At 43.1% G+C, this 21,458-nt stretch overlaps 1 protein-coding gene across 5 annotated transcripts in view; it reads left to right on the forward strand.

The window, feature by feature from the left end:
- The window catches only part of Nedd4l (NEDD4 like E3 ubiquitin protein ligase), a 313,745-nt gene that overhangs the window by 1,466 nt on the left and 290,821 nt on the right, over positions 1-21,458 (forward strand). The gene's annotated exons all lie outside the window — the stretch shown is intronic.

Consider the following 21,458-nt stretch of genomic DNA (forward strand, 5'->3'; position numbering starts at 1 on the left):
TTCCCTACTGGCGTGTGTGTGTGTGTGTGTGTGTGTGTGTGTGTGTGTGTGTGTGTGTGTGTGTGTGTTTGTTTCACAGCTTTCCTACTGTGGCATGCTGTGTGTGTGTGTGTGTGAGTGAGTGTGTGTGTGTGTGTGTGTATTCTACCTAAGTGTGGAATGAAATGGGCACATAGGGGTTGATTTTATTTTTTGATAGCGCTTGCTGGATTGCTTATTTTATCAAAGAATGATCACAATGCAAATAATGTGTGATGTGTTTTTTATTGTTTGCCATGTTTGTGTAAAATAAAATGAATTGTGTATGTGTGTGTGTGCTGTTACCTGGAGATGGGTGGAAGTAGACTTGTTTTGTTTACCCAGGGGATTCTCCTCCTAGCTCCTTGTCTACAGCCAGAGCGCAGTCTGAGCTCTTAGAGGTGCTGAGATACTGAACAAAGGGCTCCCTGGATGAAGCATCTAGGGAGATGAGGACAGCTGCATTTCATCTTAGGGTCTCTTAATTTTTAAAAATAACATGCTTATTTTTATAGGCTTCTTGAAAGAAATATTTTAAGGCTGTTTTGGAAAATGCATCTGCCTAAAGGAATCCTTCCTGTCACTGGTGTGTTTGTGTGAGAGAGAGCTTTGTTTATGCTGGCAGCCGGTGTCAGAATCCACCTAGGGAGCATCCTTGCCACTTTTGTCTTCGAGAATCACTGCTGATCCTGACTGATGTGTGAAAGGAAAGAACACAGACACAAGAATCGAGTGTGCCTGTGACTGGTGGCTCCTGCATGTTGTCAGAGGGAGATGAAAAACATGTCTTCTGTTTAGTTCCTCGCACATCATATATGGTCCAAAATAAGCCACATCTGCCTCCCTTTTACATTTTTCTCCCACCTATAGAAAATGATTGCCTTAACATTTATAAGGTATTTGTTTGGTGTGGGAGGCTCCTCTCTGTTCAGGGAGGGGACCATTTGAAGACAGACAGTATTTCATGTTGTAATAACAACAAATTGTTAAATTTGCTTGGTTTGTTGCCTCTCCTGAATTAGTGTGTAAGCAAACAAATGGGAGTAATTAGCAGGCTCTGGACGTGGACTGCTGGATGAAATGAACAGCACCAGAGGCTTGTCAAGTTGTGTTAAATAGAGAGCACCAGAGGGCTGCGCATATCACATGGGGATACCAGTGTAGCTGTAGAGAGGAGACTACTTGTAGACCTCTCAGAAAAACAGACACTATACCCAGGATTTCCTTGTAAGTAGATATGTGTTTATGTTTGATGATGGCAGAAAGCTTTATGTATTTGGAAGGAACTTAGTCATGCCCCATTTTATAAAGCCTCAGTGAGCTATATACTGCTATTGGTCAAGCATGGTGCTAACCTAGAGCATAGCAGGATGTCACAGCCAAGACACTGCTGCTTGGGGCATCAGCCTAAGGTTCGGCTAGTGTACTGAATAAGAGGACTAAGATGTAGGCTTTGCTCCTGCCAGTGTATGTGGTACATATGCATTGCGGCTGGATTTCCTTGGGTGATTTTGAATTCATATGCACTCTTATTTAAGGCATGTCAGTTTCAGGAACCAAAATTGAAATCACCATCAGATGAGTTTTGGTATTGAAGGGATTAGCTAATGAACAACAGTTCATATTCATGGCTGAGGATCAGATTTGGTTTGGAATCAGAAAGGTCTGGAGTAGTTTCTGCATCTGGCTTGGGTCCTTGAAGGGCTTTTTTCTTGTTTGAGTTTATTTGTGGCCATCTGCAGCCTGTTTTGGCAAAGTTTACTCATGAATATTATTGTTACTCTTTAGAAATCTTTCATTATACCCGAGAAAGGTATCCGTTAGATGAGATATCAAGAGTTTGAGCAATACCCTTCTGAAAAGATTAGCTGTGGTATCCCAGCACATAGAGGCGGAGGAAGGGATGTTGAGCTTGAGGCCAGCCTGGACTAAAAGCCAGAACCTTGCCACAAACAAACAGACACACCTTGAAACAAAAAACCACAACCAAAACCAAATAAAACAATGGGATATGTCACTTAATATATTTCTGGTGATTAGAATGAGGCAAATGGCATAAGAATGAAGGTCAGGCTGGCATAAGATGGTACTTGGATATATCTCTTATTCCATACAAACAACTGTATGCATCAAGGACTAAGCCTTAAGTATGTGTCATCTAACTGGTGCTTCATTAAAAGTTCTTGAGTATGCTGTAATTTCTGGCTGAAGAATGAAAGCTAAGAAAGCGTAAATGAATTGTGTGTGAGAACATTTAGTGAGTGGGTAAGCCTGTTAGTCCCAGAGCCCTAGTTTTTAAAGTATGCTACCAGATCTCCCTTTTTGTCATGGGATACATGTCTTTAGTGCCTGGACAGACCCTGCACCCCATCTTGGCAACTGTGGAAGACATTCAGAACAAGACTGCGTTCAGAAAGTTGCTGTGTGGATGATGTTTGTGTCCTAAGGTGTGGGGGCGGTTAGACTGCCTTCCCAGTCATGTCATTCCTAGTGCTGTGTAGCCAGGGCCTGGCCACTGCATGGATTGTCTGTGGCACATTTGCTAAACGTTAAGAAACTAAAACAGAGCCTGGGCTTTACAGGGCCATTTAAAAACTGTCTGTTTTCAATACTAGAGCTAGAAGCCAAGGCCTTATCCCTGTGAGGCAAGCCCGATTCCCCTTGTGAGCCTTTCTGTAGTCTTATTTCCTCTTGTCAGTGGACAGAAAGAATAGTATTTTAAAATCCCCTCTTCAGATTTTCAGTTTTCACCCCTGTACTAAGGAGGCTGAGTACTTCTACTGTTACAGTATTTCTCTTGCAGGTGGCAGTACGAGCAGATGCTCTTGCTTTCCGACTATAGGTGGCAATGTTTGTACTGTTTACCTTTTAATGTTACTTTGGGCTCCGCACTTGTTGGTAGACTATGGAAATCAGAGCATAATGTAGAGATAAAAATACAGAAACTACATTTAAAAACCAGTATTTTCTGTAAAACAAACAAACAAAAAACAAAACAAAAACCAAAAAAGCAAAAACTAGTTATTTAATGAAAACACCCAGAGTGCGTAGATACTGCAGCAGGAACCATCCACTTTCCCAGAGTTTTTCCAGGCTGACTTTATTCAGGATGTAGACAACTTCAGGAGAGTGGCAGACTCTTAGATTTGGGGAGAGAAATCCTCACAACATCCCAGCACACAGAGATCCTTGTGCCCAAGTCCTTCCTTGTCTTTGTAGAGAGCCTCTGCTTGTGCCTCTCTGTAATTTCTTCTCATTGAGAAGGAACCAGATACCACCACTCTAATCTTAGTAGCTAAAAATATTTTTCATTTTTCATGAAACAGGATTTCAGGGTTACTTGTATGTCCAGGTCTACCTTCTAGTTTACGGTGGAGCTCAGAACAACCTCGAACTTCTGATCATCCTGTTCCTGCCCCCCGTTCCTAGTTTATATAGTTCTAGGGATCAGTTCCAAGGCTTTGCGTGTTCTACCAACCGAGCTACATCACTAGTCCTGCTGAAGTGATTCTTAGTTGTCAGCACAAGTCTGTAGCTCAGATCCTAGCTGAAGCCAGCAGATATAGCTGTCTAGACTTCATTTCAGTTGTACAGGTTTGCTCTGAATTCAAATGGCCAAACTGCTCACTGTTGCTATAATGCCTGTAAGCAAGAAAAGCCAATTCTCCTACGTGTGTCTGGGTAACTGGTTTGAATTTGACACTTGAGTTGACTTTTTGTCCCTGACTGCAGAGCCATGTATTGATTCAAGACTCACCAACTCTAATGTCAAACCTCTCAGATTCCCTGGCTCTCATCACATTTAGCATTTGGAGACTTCTTGGCAGGCAGGCACCCTCAGGGACTTTGTATTCTCTTCATATCTTCTATTCTGGAAGAGAAAAGGGCCATTCAGGGATGAGTTTCCTTTTGTTTGAAAGAAGCTGTGATGTGCTGTCCATCTGGACTTGGATCATGAAAGGGCTCATTGGGACAGTGGTCCCACGAAAGGACACAGTGTGGGAAATGCCCTGCTGTGGGTGTGAGTAGCATCCAGCTCCCTGTCACTTGGCTAGGAGCTATAGGTACTGGAGGTTTTCAGCAGGCTCAAGTCAGGTGATTCTGGCATCTTTTGCTTCCTGTCTCCCAGGCAGGGACCTGGGCTATAGTAACAAGAATCTGAGTTGTACCCCAGCTTTTGGTTGTGTCTGTGTGTATTAATGGCCTTGTCTTTTAATTACATTCCTACTTCCAGTCCAACTCAGGGTTGGTTCTGAGTCCTTAGGCTAGTTCTGGATCAGGTTCTCTGTCTCTTTCTCACTCGTGTGTGTGTGTGTGTGTGTGTGTGTGTGTGTGTGTGTGTCTGAGTCCAAGTCCAAGTCCACGCCTGCGCATACTGGAGGGGGTGCTAAAATTGATCTCAAAGTCTGCCAGCCTCAGCTGTGAGATTGCATGTATGTACCACCGTGCCTGGCTTACAGTGTGCTTTTAAAAATATACTGTAAAGTTACCCTATTGTAGGTAAAAGGTTGAGATTGTTTTAACAGCTATGAGATTGTTTTAATAGCGGTGAGTACAACTGGAAACAGAGATTAGCATGTTCCTACCTGAAGGAGGTTACACTGAGTTGTCCCAGTTACACTTCTGTTACAAGTGAGTGTTTTAAAATAACAAAGTTAAGCAGATTTTTAAGCAGTTTTGATTCTATCATCCATCCATCCATCCATCCATCCATCCATCCATCCATCCATCCATCATCTATCTATCTATGTGTATGGGTGTGTTGCCTATGGCATACCTGTTGTCTGCAAAGGCCAGAAGAGGGCATTGGGTACCCTGGCATTGGAGTTACAGATGGTTGTGAACCTCCCTGTGGGTACTGGGAACCAAACCCAGGTCCTTTGGAAGAACCACCTTTCCAGCCCTTAGTTTTATATTTACATTTTTGCATGCATATGTAACACCCTCACTGAGAAGTTCAGGAAGCCTGAATGAAAGAGTTTTTACTGAAGGCATTAATTGTAATTATGTATGAAATTTTGCATCTCGGAACTAAACTCAGGCCTTTTCTAGGTAAGTGCTTTCCCAGTAAATTCACCCCCTCATCCCTCTGTCTCCCACCTCCCTCCCCTTGTCTTCTGTAAACAAAATTCTCTTTGTTTCTCTAGCTCACAGAAAATGGCACAGAGACTTATTAATTGTGAAATCTTGGCCTGTGGCTTAGGCTTGTCCTCCTAGCTCCTATAACTCAAATTAGCCCATTTCAATATATCTACATGTTCTACTTGGCTTTTACCTGTCCTACTGCATGTCTATTCCCTCTGAATTTGGCTGGTGACTCCTCCTTCTTCCCAGCATCCTCCCAGCCTGGAAATCCTGCCTAGCTATTGGCCATTAAGCTTTTAATTAAACCAACCAGAGTGACACATTTTCACAATGGACAAAAAAGAGTATTCCACAATAGTCTTCCTTGTTTCTTTTTCCTCCCTCTTCCTTCTCCTCTCCTCCTTCCCCCTCCTTCCTTCCTCTCCCTCTCCTTTAACCTCCCTCTTTTCCCCTCCCCTCCCTTCCTGCTTCCCAGTGCTGGGGCAAGCACTCTCCCGATGAGATGTTTGTCGATAGTTCTTGACCTAGTCTTCCTAACTCTAGAGCAGTGGTTCTCAACCTGTGGGTCTCAACCTGTAATGCAAATATCAGATATTTATCTTACAGTGCCTAACAGTAGAAACAGTTATGAACCAGCAATGGAACAATCTTATGGCTGGGGGTTGTCACAACGTGAGGAACTGTATAAAGCATTAGGAAGGTTGAAAGCCACTGCTCTAGAGGATACATGAGTGCAGTGACTCTTTGAGCTGACCTGTACATGTTAGTTTTGGGCCCCAGGGTACCTTTCTGTGGATTCTTGGGAACTGGTCTTTGGTATGACTGCCTTGTAGTTCTGTCTTAGCTTCTGGTGAACATTAGAGAGGACACTCTGAGCCCCAGGTGAGAGCTTTGCCTGGTTTCACTTCCAGAAAGAGGCTGAGAAGAGGGTGCAGGCAGGGCTGTGGGTAGGAGGTAGTACTGAAGAGTGTTTACTAATATGGAGATGTCAGTAATAAGACACTTAGAAATGTGGTACAATATAATTCTGTTGTAGAAAGAGTTTACACATGGGAAAAAATGGCCAGGGATATCCCCGAATGTTAGTGGTTGGATACATCGAACTTTCAGCTAAGAAATTACAGGTAATTTATAAAATTATTTTCTTTGTTACCCACTTGCTTTTTTTGTTTCTATAACAAACTTTCTTTTTTCTTCTAAGTTTAAAAATAAGGCAGAACTGTGGGATGATTATAGTTCATAGGAACTTATTATGTATTTTATGAATAACTAAAGAGAGGAACTTGAAGACTCTGAACACAAAAGCAGTGATCGGGAAATGGAAATTTTATTTACCTAGATTTGATCAGTTCCTATAATGTACCTGTAAATGTCCGTGTAGCTGTAATCGCATACTGTATTTGAATAACTGTGTCCATAAATTGCTACAGGTTAATCTCGAATATAATGTTTAAGGACACAGAAATGGTCTTTGCAACACTGTATGCATTCATTATTATGCTGTATATACACCATTAACATGTATAATTAAAAATAATAAATACTTGAAAGTAGAAAAAGCTGTCCCTGATCCCCACCCGTGCTTCAAGGTTCAGGTTAAAAAAAAGGAGAGGACTTTGATACAAATATGGATATGATATTTGCTCAGTTGGACATGTGTTTGCCTTGCGCTTTTTACCAAGGGTACCAAGGTCATCCCATTGCCAGTCAGGAGCTTCCCACCAGAGTGGGAGGTGGAAGGATAAATGATTGGCTGGTAAACTGGATATTTTTACAGGTGTTGTTTTCTCCACTGCGACACTTGATATTTGTGTTTCCATTCTTCTAGGCCTGACAGTTGCATAAAAACAATTTAATTCTAATAGTGTTTTATGTTCTCTGTGAAGATTATGGGCTCATACCTGACTTGAATCCGTCTCTTATTTTGGTTTTCTTAGGCTTGGAGTAACACCTCTTAATATAAATCTGTTTCGATGCATTGACTAGCTTTATTTTATTTCATTTTGGATCTTGCTTCCCATGCTGGCTTTGGAACTCAAAGGCCAAGGCAATCCTCTTGCCTCAACTTCTCATATAACTGGGGCCTACATGTACCACTGGGTGCTGCAGATAGTTTCCCACTGTTCTAATGATGGATACATCAGGATTCAGCTATATCAGTTCACATAAATATCTGAGTGGCCAGAAGCTCTTTATTGTGCCTTTCAGCTAAAGCCCTTTAAGTGTTGGGTGTGACCTAGAGTATGTCCCTTCCCCAGCAAAAGGGTGGAGCTGACAGATACTGTGCCGTTTCTAATCTAAGACAAATCAGAATCCTACCTCAGTTGCTTAGTATTCCTGAAAGAGGATGCATTGTCTTCCAGTTTACGTGTGTTTAGTCTGTTGGTGGATTCTATGCACTCCCCTCATGGTTCCCCCATGTCCCCACTTTCAGGCCACTGTTGGTAGCGTCATACAATTTGGGGGTTTGAGTTGGCCAGTCTCTGTTTGTATGTCGTGATACAGGTTGTTGTAGTTGTCTCAGGGGACCATAACTGCACTTGGCATATTCCCTACTCATACGTCATTTAGGGGACATGCTCCCACGTCAGGGCTGCCAGCTCAGGATGTCATTACAGAACTGCAGGAGCTCTGTTCTCTGCTCTACCATCTATAATCCTGCTCTTTCCAGAGGCCTTATTTATCTGAGGGCAGTAGCCATCGGTAGCCAGAGCCAGCCTCTTTGTATACTGCTTGGAGAGGAGAGAGAATGGCATCCTGTGCTTTCTCTTAAGATTAAGGACTTTTCATTCCCATAATGGTACAGGAAGTCCCTCTCTGTGTGCTCCTCTCTGGTCCACAGAGGCTTAGGTCTGTTCATCCCTCACCAAAATGTGACAAGGAGGGACTGAAATGGCTTTTATATCCCTGTCCCTGGGGCTTTGCCCAAGTCAGCTGTACTGTCCTATAGCCCTCTCTTCTACTCGGCCTCCATTCAGATACCCTTGGCATGGGCTGGGGAATGAACACACACAGAGACACAGATACACACGCACAGAGACACACAGACACACACAGACACAGAGACACACAGACACAGACACACATACACACAGACACAGATACACATATACGGAGAGACATAGACACACATACACCCACACACAGACACACACACACAGACACATACACACACAGACACAGATACACACATACTGAGAGACATAGACACACACACACACACACACAGAGGCAGGGGCAAAGTGGAAGAGAGAACAAGAATGAGAATGTAAATGAATACTTTAGCTTCATGAAAATTCTTTAGCTTTCTGTCCTCAAGGAAGACACCCCAAATATTTATCTTAGTATTACAAGGATCTGTGGGTGATAATACAACACCAATACTGTACTTCTCTCATACCAGGCAGGAGATTTTTTTTTTTCTTTTTCTTTTTGGTTTGGTAGCTCAAAACAATGTTATCTTTTATGACATACAACCTACACCAGTAAAGGAAGATCAGGACAAGTGTACACACCCTAGTGCAGGTGAGAATAAGAAAACATGGTGGGGGTGGCTGACCAAGTAGGAGGAGCCTGCAGTGCTGGCCTGGTTACTTGTGTGGCAGCTGCTGGTGTGCAGAAGTTTCTCCATTGTGCCAGCCCTCTTGGTCAGTATCTCTATAGCTGTTCTTGGGCAGTCACTTGCCTTGAGTCCAGTTTGGCTTGCATTTGGGCTCCTGAGATTGATCATCTGAGGTGAAAAGCACTGAGTGATGTTAAGTCTCTGGCAAAACTGGTTCTACGAGAAGTTAAGGTCATGGAGAGTCCTCAATAGCCCATCCTTGGGCTGTGAGCACAGCCAGAGGTCTTAGTTCAGGTGAAGACTCTGCTACTGAGATTCCTGGCATTACATATTTCTGCCTTGCTCCTTCTTAATGCTCTCTGCCTGGAGATAGCTTTCAGATGACTTCAGGTGAAGAGACAAGGTGTGGATCCGACTGCTGAAGGGGCATGAAGCCACTCTGCGTTTCTGTGACATTTCATGAATGGCTCCTTCCCTGGACTCTCTGACTGTGGCATTGTCCATCCTTCCCTATACTCAGCTATACTGGGTTTTGAAGGAATTTTAAAATGGTAATAAAATATAACACAAAATTGACAGTGTTGACCATATATAAGCAGGCAAGATATTAACTAAGTACATTCACGGGGTTGTATGGCCATCACCCCATCTGTCCACACAACTCGCCAAGTTGCAGAGCTGGAACACTTCAGCTCATTGATCAAGAACTCTCTGAGCTACTTGTTGTTAAATGGTATGTGTATGTGTGTGTGTGTGTGTACTGTGCTGTGTGTGTGTATGTGTGTGTGTAGATGTGTAGTATGTATGTATATTTGGGTCATAGTGTGTGTGTGTGTGTAGTGTGTATGTGTGTGTGTGTGGTGTGTAGTATGTATGTATATTTGAGTCGTGGTGTGTGTGTGTGTATGGTGTGTAGTATGTGTGTATGTTTGGGTTGTGGGGTATATGTGGTATTTGTGTGTTTGTGGGGTATGTGGTATGTGTGTATGTGTAGTGTGCTGTGTGTGTATGTGTGTGTGTATGGTGTGTAGTATGTGTGTATGTTTGGGTTGTGGGGAGTGTGTGTTTGTGGGGTATGTGGTGTGTGTGTGTGTCTGTGTCTGTGTCTCTGTGTGTGTACACTGTATGGAGGTTAGAGGCTAGCTTGCCAGAGTCAGCTCTCTGCTTTTTCAGCATACAAGTCCTGGGGATCCGGCCTTCTCGTCAGGCTGGGCAGCAGGTGCATGCCTGAGTCATCTCCCTAGCCTGGGTGGTAGTGATTTTGATTATAAGTAACAGCAATCCAGAGAAGTCAGATGTGGTGTGAATACCTGAGATTCTGAAGACTGAAATAGTAGATCTCAAGTTGCAGTGCAGGTTAAGTAGAAAGACCCTCTCAGAAAAGCAAAAGACAAAACAAGCATATTTTAAAACAATTAGACAGTGGGTTGAAGGAATCTGAGGAACATGGAAGTACCTGCAAATTTAAGGAGAAAAATGACTACACAAGGACTTTTGAGTCTAAGCAAGACAGCTGCCCAGCTTTGAACATTTATCAGTATACTGAATTTCTAAGTGAAAATAAATTCCCCAGCAGCTGCAGTTATGGAAACCTAGCCATCCTTGCTCCATGACCACTGCCTTGACCCATTTCCTGGATGGACAAAGATGTTTGGAAATTTGGGAACAGGTCACTGTTTTGGTTAGGGTTTCTATTGCTTTGATGAAACACCATGACGAAAATGCAAATTGGGGAGGAAAGAGTTTATTCATCTTACTCTTCCATTTTGCTATTCATCAGGATAGCAACCTAGATGCAGGAACTGATGCAGAGGCCATGGAGGAATGATGCTTATTTATTGGCTTGCTTCCATGGCTTGATCAGCCTGCTTTCTTACAGAACCCAGGACCACCAGCCAGGGATGGCACTACCCACAATGGGCTGGGCCTTCTCCTATTAATCACTAATTAAGAAAATGCCTTACAGCTGAGTTGTGTGGAGACCTCTTCTCCATCGAGTTCTCTCCTTTTAGACAACTCTGTGTGTCAGGTTGACACAAGATTAGCCAGCATACTTCTGCTAGCTACAGAATTGCCCGTGTGCTAAGTGCTGGTGTAGTTATGTATTATATGCTCTATATTGAGTTATGAACTCACCAGTAGTCTAAAATGACAAATATAGTTAATAACAATGTGCTAGTTTTATTTTTTTGTGTGTGTATGTGTGTATATTTGTGTGCAGGTGCACCCATATACAGGTGTGTATATGCACCTGTGTGCATAAAATATGTATTGCATTCTTGAAAGTAGTTGAGTACATTTTAAGTGTTCTTACCACCAAAATTTGTCAGGTAAACATGTATACATTAACTCAGTTTATCCTAACTTATGCGTATTTCTGATCAAACACAATAATGTGTTTTTTTTTTTTTTTTTTGTCCATTAAAACAGAAACATCTTAAATGAGTCAAAATATTTACAACAGGGCTTTGAGGTAGGTACTGATATCTCATTTGCAGTCGGGGAAAACCGAAGCACAAAGTGGTTAAATAACCAAGGCAGTAGATGGCAAGGACAGGACTTGAACCAGCACAGTCCAGTTTCAGCATGGAAGCATTAGGCTGTATTGTGTTGGGGTTTTTCAGGACTGAGAGGTGATCTGGAGGCCAGATAGTGAAGTCGGCCTTGTGTGCCTCAGGAAGTCACTGGGGAACTGTTGGAGTCTGAGCTTTCCTAAAGTTCACCCTGGAGGCAGCCGATGTTGCTCAGTGGTGGAGCACGTGCTCAGCTCCTGTGTGGCTGAATAAATAAATAAATCCATATGGAGACAGAGCTTACCATGGAGTACCAGGGCGGATTTAAGTTGGACAGCCGTAGCAGGTCACAGAGCTGTCCTGGCTGAATGTGGTAAAGACAAGTAGGAAAGGAGGAGCAGACAGGGGCACAGGTGGTTTGGAGATAAACCCTGTTAGATTTGGTTAGTGCTGGTTAGGTAGGTGTTGTGTAATGTTAGTTTAAGATGTGTTACATTTGTCTATGCTGTGGAATATTTGTTTAATGATGCAAAGATGTGTTGCATTCTTTTATGTTGCATTTGTTTAACAATGAAGCTGTGTTACTTTGCCTGTCTAAGACACTGATTGGTGTAATAAAGAGCTGAATGGCCAATAGCCAGGCAGGAGAAGGATAGGTGGGGCTGCCAGAGAGAGAATAAATAGGAGAAAAAAGAGAAGGGGAGGAGGGAGAAAAGGAGGAGAGGAGGCTGTCAGGGGCCAGCCACCCAGCAACACAGCCAGCCATGGAGTAAGAAGTAAAGAAAGGCATATAGAATAGAGAAAGGTAAAAGCCCAGAAGCAAAAGGGAGAGGGAATAATTTGTTTAAAAAAAAAAAAAGATGGCTAGAAACAGCCAAGCTATTCCTACTTCACAAGTAAGAATAAGTCTCCATGTATTTATTTGGAGCTGGGTGGCAGGCCCCCAAAGAGTAAAAACAAACCCAACTACAGGTAAGAAAGAGGAGTCCAGAATAATTCCCCAAGTTTCTTCATTTCAGGGGACTGGAGGGAGAAAGCAAAAAGTGCGTGTTTTAGTATCCACTGTGGTGGTTCTGACCAAAGGGCCTAATTGCTTCATTCCTTCTAGGCAATGCCTAAGAGGCATTTGTGATTGCCACAGCCTGGAAAGTACTACAGCATCTGGTAGGTGGAGACCAGGGTTGCTGCCTGGCCGATATTTTACATGATACTCTCTATGACAGCTTTCTGTCAACACTACCAGCTTTCCAGTGCTAATAGGGCAAAGCGCAGAGACCAAGAAACCCCACTCTGTTGTGTTGCCACCCTCATGGCTAATCTAATTAACCCACAAATGGATCGAAACATTGACGAGGATGGTGGATCTCACTTGGCCAAAACTATATAGTTAGGAAGTGCCCAGCAGACTTTAAACTTGGGTCTTTGTGAAACCTAAACTAGAGCTGATAGGGTGTGTCTCCTAGAACCCCTCTCCCCAATCCCTCCTTCCCTCCCTCTGTCACCATCACTATCCATCCAGAAAAGGTCAGTGACCTCCGGGGCTTGTCCTCCTCAAATATCCCCACCTCTCTGTCTCTCAGCCATGGAAGGAAGGCTCATGCTGGGCTGCGGAGTGCTTTTCAGTAGTTGCTGGTTTCATACTGGAGGTGGCAGGAAGGAAGGTGGCTATTTATAGTCAGCCCTGCCTGCAGTAGATCGAATTTTCCAATCCCTAAGGATTTGTAGTGGTAGTCAAAGAAATATAATTTAGTTGTCAGCCTTCTTCTGCAGGTTTCACATGAGAACGTGTACTGCCTTTATCATTAAGGTAAGATGAAGTGGAAAAACACACAGTTGAGGCCCCAGCTCTCCCCTGTGGCTGTGAAGTATTGCAGGCATCCATACTAATGGCCATGTGATGAGAAGTCCTGTGATGAAAAGGGGAACCCAAAAGACCCTCTGGGTGGAGAGTTAGTAGAACTAGTAAACAATCCGATTTGGGAGAAGCAAGGAGCCCTTGGAGACAGTCCCTTTGAAGCCAGTGTGGAGCTTGCAGTTGCTACCCAGGCTTAATAATTATCATCCTGTTCTGGACAACATTTTGGGTGTAGGTTATTCCTATATGCAGGTCGCCTTCCTTGGTAACTCATCATATTAGGGCTCTGGGGTCGGAGTTGTCGTGGCTGAGCTCTGTGGATCTCATTACTGGTATTTTCAGTTATGTATGCCTTTTTTATTTTGTCTTCAACAAGGTCTTTTTTTGTTACATTTATGTGTGTGCATGCACATATATGTGGACCTGCACAGACGACATGCTTGTGAAGGTCAGAAAACGACTTTTGTGAGTCAGTTCCTTCCGTGATACCGTGACCCAGGATCATACTCAGGTCATTAGCTTGGGTAGTGCCTGTGAACTCATTCAGGCATATATATGTATATACATACACAGAAATTTTAAAGAAAATTTTGGCCTATGTTTTTAATTTACAATGTGAGTTTTAGATGCAGCCTGCAAGCCAAAGATCATCTTTATTAATATATTAAGATTAAGCCTCCAAAGCCACAAAGAAATCCTGTCTCAAAAAACTAAATATATATTATTATTGTTGTTGTCACTATTTCTTGTGCTCAATGTGATTTTGACTCTCAAGGAAGTCACACCCAAGAGGGAGGGAACTCTTAATTGGTAGTAGAGTCTCTTTGGATGACTGGTAGACTACTCTACCACCATGACTTGACAGATTATGGATTGTCACCTGGCCCCAGGAGTTTATCTCCATTGGGATTGTCATTTAGATCTAAGACATCTTGTACACTGTTGGTTGATCTTGCCCAAACCTAGCCTTTGCTTTATTTTTATTTTTATTTATTTGTTTTTTTAAATTTTTGTGTATAACTTTGACTGTCCGGGAACTCACTCTATAGAACAGGCTGGCCTCAAACTCTACCTGCTTTTGCCTCTCAAGTGGTGGGATTAAAGGTGTGCACCACCACCTCTGGGCTAGCCTTTCCTTTGAAAGTAGTTTAATACTGAAAATTCCCTTGGTGAATGAACATAACTTCATTTACTTGCTTATTTTCCCACTCCCTAGCAACCTTTCTTTCCCTTGCCACTGCTAGATGACCTTAATCGTGTCCCAAGTGGTAAATAAATGCTTTTGCTGTGTTTTTTCAAGGCAAACAACAACCAGACACCAGCTATTTGGTGTGCCCAGGTATTAGAGACCACACTTTAAGTTGACATAGTCTTCTGTATATCTTTGGCATTCTTGCCTTATGACCTACCTTCTTTCCCCTCCCTCCCTCCCTCCCCTCTGTCCATCCCTCCCTTTCTCCCTTCCCCCTCTTTCTCTCTCCCTCTCTTTCCCCCCCCCCCCCCGTTTTCCCTTACTGTCTTGCTATTTTATGTGCATTGGTGTGAAGGTATCATCCCCTAGAACTGGAGATACAGACAGTTGTGAGCTGCTGTGTGGGTGATGGAAATTGAACCTAGGACCTCTGGAATAGTGGCCAGTGTTCTCAACCACTGAGCCATCTCTCCAGCCGCCCCCAACCCCTGTTTCTGTTTCTTTTGTTTAGAGAAGAATGATGATAAAGTAAGGAATGATATTTAGTTTTGAAGATATAGGCTGCATAGGACCATCCAAATGAGCACTGCCCTTGAGGTCAGCTTGGGGGACCCTGTACTGTTAGATTAGGCCCATTCCTTTATAGAAGCACCTTATTACAGTTGTCTTCCCTGAGTTTGACACTGATTATCTTTAAAGCTGCTTCTGAAAACTAAATGTATCCTCTGGGGTGGCACACATGCCCACTACTCACAGCAGCAACTGTAATGGAATCCAGTCTTTCCATGGTGACAGCCCAAGAAGGTTGTAGAGTTCAAAGAGGCTGTCAAGGTTCAGAAGAGTTCTGGTGTTTTACTGTGGTCAAGAGGAGAGAGCCTACACCTGTGACTACTTCTGACTTGGAAAATCTGCACCAGGGAAGAAACTGGTTACATCTCATGATGCAGTAAAAGCAAAGGAGCGGAAATTATTGCTGGTTTTCTACACAGTGCATGCTTTCTTATTTTCTCTATTGTCATTTCCTTTGATGTCAAACCATTGACACCTCTCGCCCCACTCTGTGTGTGTGTGTGCGCGTGCGCGTGTGTGTGGGTGCGTGCGCGTGTGTGTGCGTGTGTGTGTGTGTGTGTGTGTGTGTGTGTGTGTGTGTGTATTGTGGGTGGTGGTCACAATTTTTTGAAGTCTCCATTTTCATAGAAGTCACCATTGATTTCAGTACAATTGGAAATTAAAGACTATAATTTATTACCAAATGCAGAACTTGTTTGGAGTTGAGCTTTTATTTGTAAACTTGGATCTTGTGCACACCTAGTGGAATTTGAAGGTTTTTTTTTTTTTCCTAGTCTAATGTGGTTTTAAAAGGGCTTATGTATGTAAATAATTTAAGGCCCAGATTCTTCGAGTGAGGTTAAATGTGATTTAGTTTTGGCCAAGAAAGAATAATGCTATAGAACAAATGAAAAGTGTAAGACGTGTGACTTCACAGGAGCAAACCACTGTGGACAGTTATGTTACTAGCTTGTTTTAGTTTTCTTTTTAAAAAAACTTATTCTTTGGTGGCTGGAGAAGATGGCTCAGCAGTTAAGAACAATGGCTACTCTTCCAGTGGACCCAGGTTCAATTCCCAGCACCTGAATGGCAGCTCACAACAGTCCATATCTCTAGTCCCAAGGGATCCAAGTTTCTTTTCTGGTCTCCAAGGGTACTAGGCACACACTTGGTACACAGACACACAGGCAAAGCACCCACACACTTAGAATAATAATATAAAAATAATTTCAACAATTTTTTTTTTTGTTCTAACAAGCCTTTTTCTGTCCCACCAGCCAGCTCCCAAATATTGACATGGAGACTTCTTATTAATTATGAAAGCTTGGCCTATAGCTTAGGCTTATTCCTAACTAGCTCTTATAACTCCAGTTAACCCATTTCCGTTAATTTACATCCTATCATGTGGCATTACCTCTCTTTCATCTTGCACCTCCTGTTTCCTCTCCATGTCTCCTGGCTTCTCTCTGCATGCCTAGATTCTGCCTCCCCCCCTTTTTTTTTCTCTCCCCAGAAATCCCACCTATACTCCCCTGCCTAGCTATTGGCCATTCAGCCTTTTTTACACCTATCACAGCACTGTACACACACACACTGCAACCCACAGCATTTTAAAAATACAATTTAATATATATCATGTGCCCGAGTATCTTTTCTCATCCCCTTCCTACTTCCATCAATTCCTTTCTTCTTTCCAACAATTTCTCCGCCTACTGTCATTTCTTTGGCCCTGAGACCGACTGCATTTAACTAGAGTGTGGGTGGTTTGTGCTTTCAGTCAGTGAAGCTGTAGGTAGTCCCAATGCAAACATGTGCTGTGACCTAGAAGTGGTTTGGGCCCCAGCAGTCTCTATGGTAGAAGCTAGGTTCTTCATATGTTGATGTTGGAAGGTGGGAGGGAATTCCTGAGGATCTGGGCCCTGTGGAATGTTCTAGATTATTGTGGTTAAATAAGGATCAAGACAAATAGGCCAAATAGAAGTTTATTCAGGGAGAAATAACTTAAAACGTAGACAGATGAACACCAGCAAGTTTCACCGGATGCTCTCCTGTCCGAGTCCCACCAGCAAGAGAGCGTTCCCGCCTCCTCCTCAGACCTCCTTCCACAGGTCACTTCCACCCCTGGCCCCACCCCCCAATGGGTGTGGTCAGTGTCACAGAAGGAGACAAAGTGAATATCCCACTACACTAGGTCAGTTACCATTATGTCCTTTAAAGGGATTAAAGTATTTCTCAGTAGACCCTGGTACATTCTAGAGAGGGGGACATTGGGAAAACTTAATTAAGCCTTATCCAATGCAGACATGGTTTCCTGTTTAGAGTATTAGCACTCATTATTTTGTGGGGACCCTCAGCAGCGTTTGTACCATGCTGTCTGTACTTTTAGTCACCCAGACTGGCACTTACCTTGTCTCAGGTACAGTCCAAAAGGTCTGGATGACAGTCCAAATTCCCGTATCTCTCCTGGGGGGTGTCTGAGTCTAGTTTTGCAGATGTGCATATATATCTGATACCGTGGTGACTTTAGATCCTGGGGAGTGAAAACACAAAAACTTAGTGTCTTCAGTACTCTCTGTCATTGCTCTCATATCTGTCTCATTCACACTGATTAACCAACCTACTTTGTTATTTATATGGCTAACACTTTTTAAGATTTATTTTTAATTTATATTTGTGTGTGTGTGTGTGTGTGTATGTAGATATATGCACATATGAGTGCAGTTGCCCACACAGGCCAGAAGAGGGCCATGGATTCCTCCAGAGCTGCAACAGTTGTGAGCAGCCCTGTGTGGGTAACTGAACTCAGGTCCTCTAGGACAGCAGATACTCTCAGTAAACTATGGAGCCATCTCTCTAGTCCCCAGCTGAAGCAATTCCTGCAGTAGAGTGAATTGCTTGGGGGTGGGATTCTGGAGCATATGTCAATTACCCCATACATCTAACATAGCACACCTGGCTGGGGACTGTGCGGACACACTGGATGCATGTCTAATTCCCATGGATTTGGGTCTGTTAGCTAAGAAATGGATGCTTATACCAAACAGTGAAGTTACTTGTTCAGTGGGAGTCCACTACACTTTTCCAACTCTTGCTGTCCACATATGATTATCTTTATGTGTGATCTGTATTACACTGGAAAACTTGAGTGGTGGAACTCGAGCAAGAGAAGCAGGCAGGAGATGTGAGGTGTGCGATCTGGGAAGCTGGCTTCGAAATGCAAGGATCTTAGATGACAGCTGTGGTGGTGACAGAGGAACAGTCTATGTCAAGGCAAGAAATGGGACTGCACTATTTTATGATAGGGTTGCAGTAGTCTCTCTTGTGTGTGTATGTATGTATGCATGTGCTTGCATGAATGCCTGCTCTCTCTGTGTGTGCATATGCTTGCATGAATGCCTGTGTGTGTGCATGGATGTGTTTGTGTGTTCAGTGTGATATTACTGGTTGCAAATTGGTAATAAAATGGCTGCTTTAGTGAAATACATTCAGGCATCAATTGCCTTCTCATTTTCTACTTCTGGACCTGCAGAATTTTAAAACAAATAATCCACTAAGTGTGATTTATAGCAGCAGGGAAAATGAAAGCATACATTCTTATTAGATTCTGTTTCATGAGCTAGAAGTGTAACAGGTCACTCAGCAAAGTAAGGCAAAGGTAAATAGTAAAAAGGAAAAAAAGAAAAGCCTGTTAATACAAAGTTTTCAGAACCATGGGAAATTAAAGATTCAAGCAGTCTGAAGAATGGGTATTCAAGGAAGACTTGGGATCTTAGTAGAAATGAACGCCCCATGGTGTTTGTACTTAGTCCTTACTCCATTCTTTTCTGCTCACCTGTATGATAGCTGTGAAAACCATCAGTCCAGCAGCCACTAAGCAGGCAGAATACATCTGTAGCTTCTGGTCCTTCCTTCACCTCATGCACACATGCATGAACACACATGGGTACATACATGACATTACCTGCACATATACACACGCACACGCAGACATATACATGCACATACACAACTGTGCTCTTGAGAGCACACACACACACACACACACACACACACACACACACACACACACACACACGGCATTGATTTGACCTGCCTGATAGCTTGCTTAATTGCCCCTTTCTGAAGAGAGATCTTTATTTGGTGTGATTTAGCTTACCTTGTGCAAACACTTCTGTTGAGTAATTGTTGAAAGTAACCAGTGACCATTGAAAAATCATAGCTGTTTGAAATCATATTTTTATTTGTGATCAATCAGTGACAAACAAAAAAAAAAAAAAAAAAAAGGAAGTAAATGTCCGTTGGAGATTCTGAAAATCACCAGTACGTTTCTGAGAAGCTAAATGTCTGTGGCTGCTAGGAAAGACCTCTGAAGGCTCTGAAGTATTACTCGTGGCTCACCTCGGAGCTCTAAAGGAGCCAGAAGTTAAGGAAAGAGACAGTTACAAACTGTATTAAAGGAGTGTTTCCGAACTCACTGCCCACACCCTGTAAGAAGGGCTAGAAATTTTTCATTTCGAGGTATTTAAGGAAAACTCTGTCTAGGTGTTAGGGAACCACAAAACGAGGTAGAAACTTAAGATGACACACGGGGCAGTGGGACAGACATAGGGGGTTTTCAGGATTAGTTCAGAAACCCACTAAACAGCCACAAAACTAGTGGAGATGCACAGGAGGGAAATCTGGTTTCTAGAATTGGTATATTGTATTTAACATTTCAAGTTTTTGATAAAATCAGAAGACATCCAAAGAGATGGGAATATGGCCAATATACGAGGGGTTGGGGGGAGGGTGGTTATAAACTGTCCACGAGGAAGCTCTGAGTTGGGCAAATTACACAAAGCTAGAAACAGGTATGATAAGGTCAGAGAACTATGAGAATCCATGTCTGATGTGTTAGATGTGGGCCAGCAAGATAACTTAGAGCCACCACGCCTGATGACCTGAGTTGGAACACATAGTAGAAGGAAAGAACCAACTCCTGAAAGTTTTTCTTCAACCTCTGGATGCACAAAATAATTCTAGTAGGGGTCGCTGTTGCTATGATGAAATGCTGAAGCCAAAAGCAGGTTGGTGAGGAAAGGGCTTATTTGGCTTACACTTCCACATCATAGTACATCATTGAAGGAAGTCGGGGTAGTAACACAAACAGGGTAGGAACATGAGCACAGGAGCTGATTTGATTGCAGAGGCCATGGAGGGGTACTGCATACTGGCTTGCTCCTCATGGCTTCGTCCTGCTTTCTGAACCAGGACTACCAGCCTAGGGTGACCTCACCCATAATGGACTGAGCCCTCCCTCATCAATCATTAAGAAAATTCGATAGCCTGATCTTACCGAGGCATTCTCTCAATTGAAGCTTCTTTCTTTCCAATAACTCTGGCTAGTGTGAGGTTGACATAAAACTGGCCAGCATGGGTATGCATGCACCCCCACTCACATATGTGTGTGTGTGTGTGTGTGTGTGCAGCACACACACTAGAGTACGAGACAAGTGTGTGAAAGAATGGAAGGTTGTGATACCAAATACAAGATGTGAATAAAGAGGCAGCTGTTATTCAAGCAAGCCCAGAAGTCATGGAGATGAAAAGTTTCTTAACCGAGGGGAAGGATTTACTAAGGGGTTCAACGACAGATTGAAACTTGAAAAGACAAGTCAAGAACAGATGGAAAATACAATAAGGACTTGATACACTGGGAGTTGATAGCACACACCTTTAATCCCAGCACTTGGGAGGCAGAGGCAGGTGAATCTCTGTGAGTTCGAGGCAAGCCTGGTTTATAGAGTGAATTCCAGGACAGCCAGGGCTACACAGAGAAACCCTGTCTCAAAAATACCAAAGCCAAAACCAACCAAACAAACAACCGCCCCCCCCCCCAAATGACAAAACATATGGTGAGTAACAGATAGTCATTGTTAGGAAGCTAGTATTTAACTTGCATGGGTCTTAGATGATTTTTCTGCTTTCTTTGGTGTGAGCTCAGTACTGAAATTTTACATGTTTTGTGAAGATCCAGTTTATGATAGCTTTAGGACCAGAGAACATCCTAGAAACAGGAACTTCCTGTCCTTGAGAGCTAAAGGGAAGTGGAAGGTCAGAGAGTTCAAGAAATGAGCACTTTTGCACTTTTTGTTTTCTGTCGTGGTTGGAGGTCATGTATCTACTGGCTTTCTTCTGGTTTAGTGGGACGAATGGTCCTTTAGGTTGGCACACAGCACCATGGAGGAGAACCGTCGCTGACATTGAGAGCGAGGATCATGCCATTTGATAAGCACAACAAGCTAGGTTACTGCAGTGCATCATTGATTGCTGGAATGTTCCTGCCCCCTTCCACAGTCAGGCTGTCACCTGAAGTTGGTGACCATCGAGGCCAACCAAGAACATTTTACTGGCATTAGTAATTTGAGTTGTATAGTCTGTGACATGGAGGCAGAGTTGGTGGCTAAGGTCACAAAAAGAACAAATCTCCAACTCATAATACACACATGGATACTTTTCTTTCTAAAACTGGGTACAGGAAGGATACAAGTCAGTTTAGTGGCTGATGAAGGTCTTCCTTAGGCTTTGGACCCATAGTGGAGAAAATACCCGAACAAAATCTAAGCTGTGCTTCCTTTTACTGGAATATCAGTGATAGAAAATAAGAGGTGGCAGTGCCTCGCAGGTGGACTGAAGACAACAACC

Source organism: Phodopus roborovskii, unplaced genomic scaffold (assembly GCF_943737965.1).
Source record: "Phodopus roborovskii unplaced genomic scaffold, PHOROB, whole genome shotgun sequence".
NCBI lineage: Eukaryota > Metazoa > Chordata > Mammalia > Rodentia > Cricetidae > Phodopus > Phodopus roborovskii.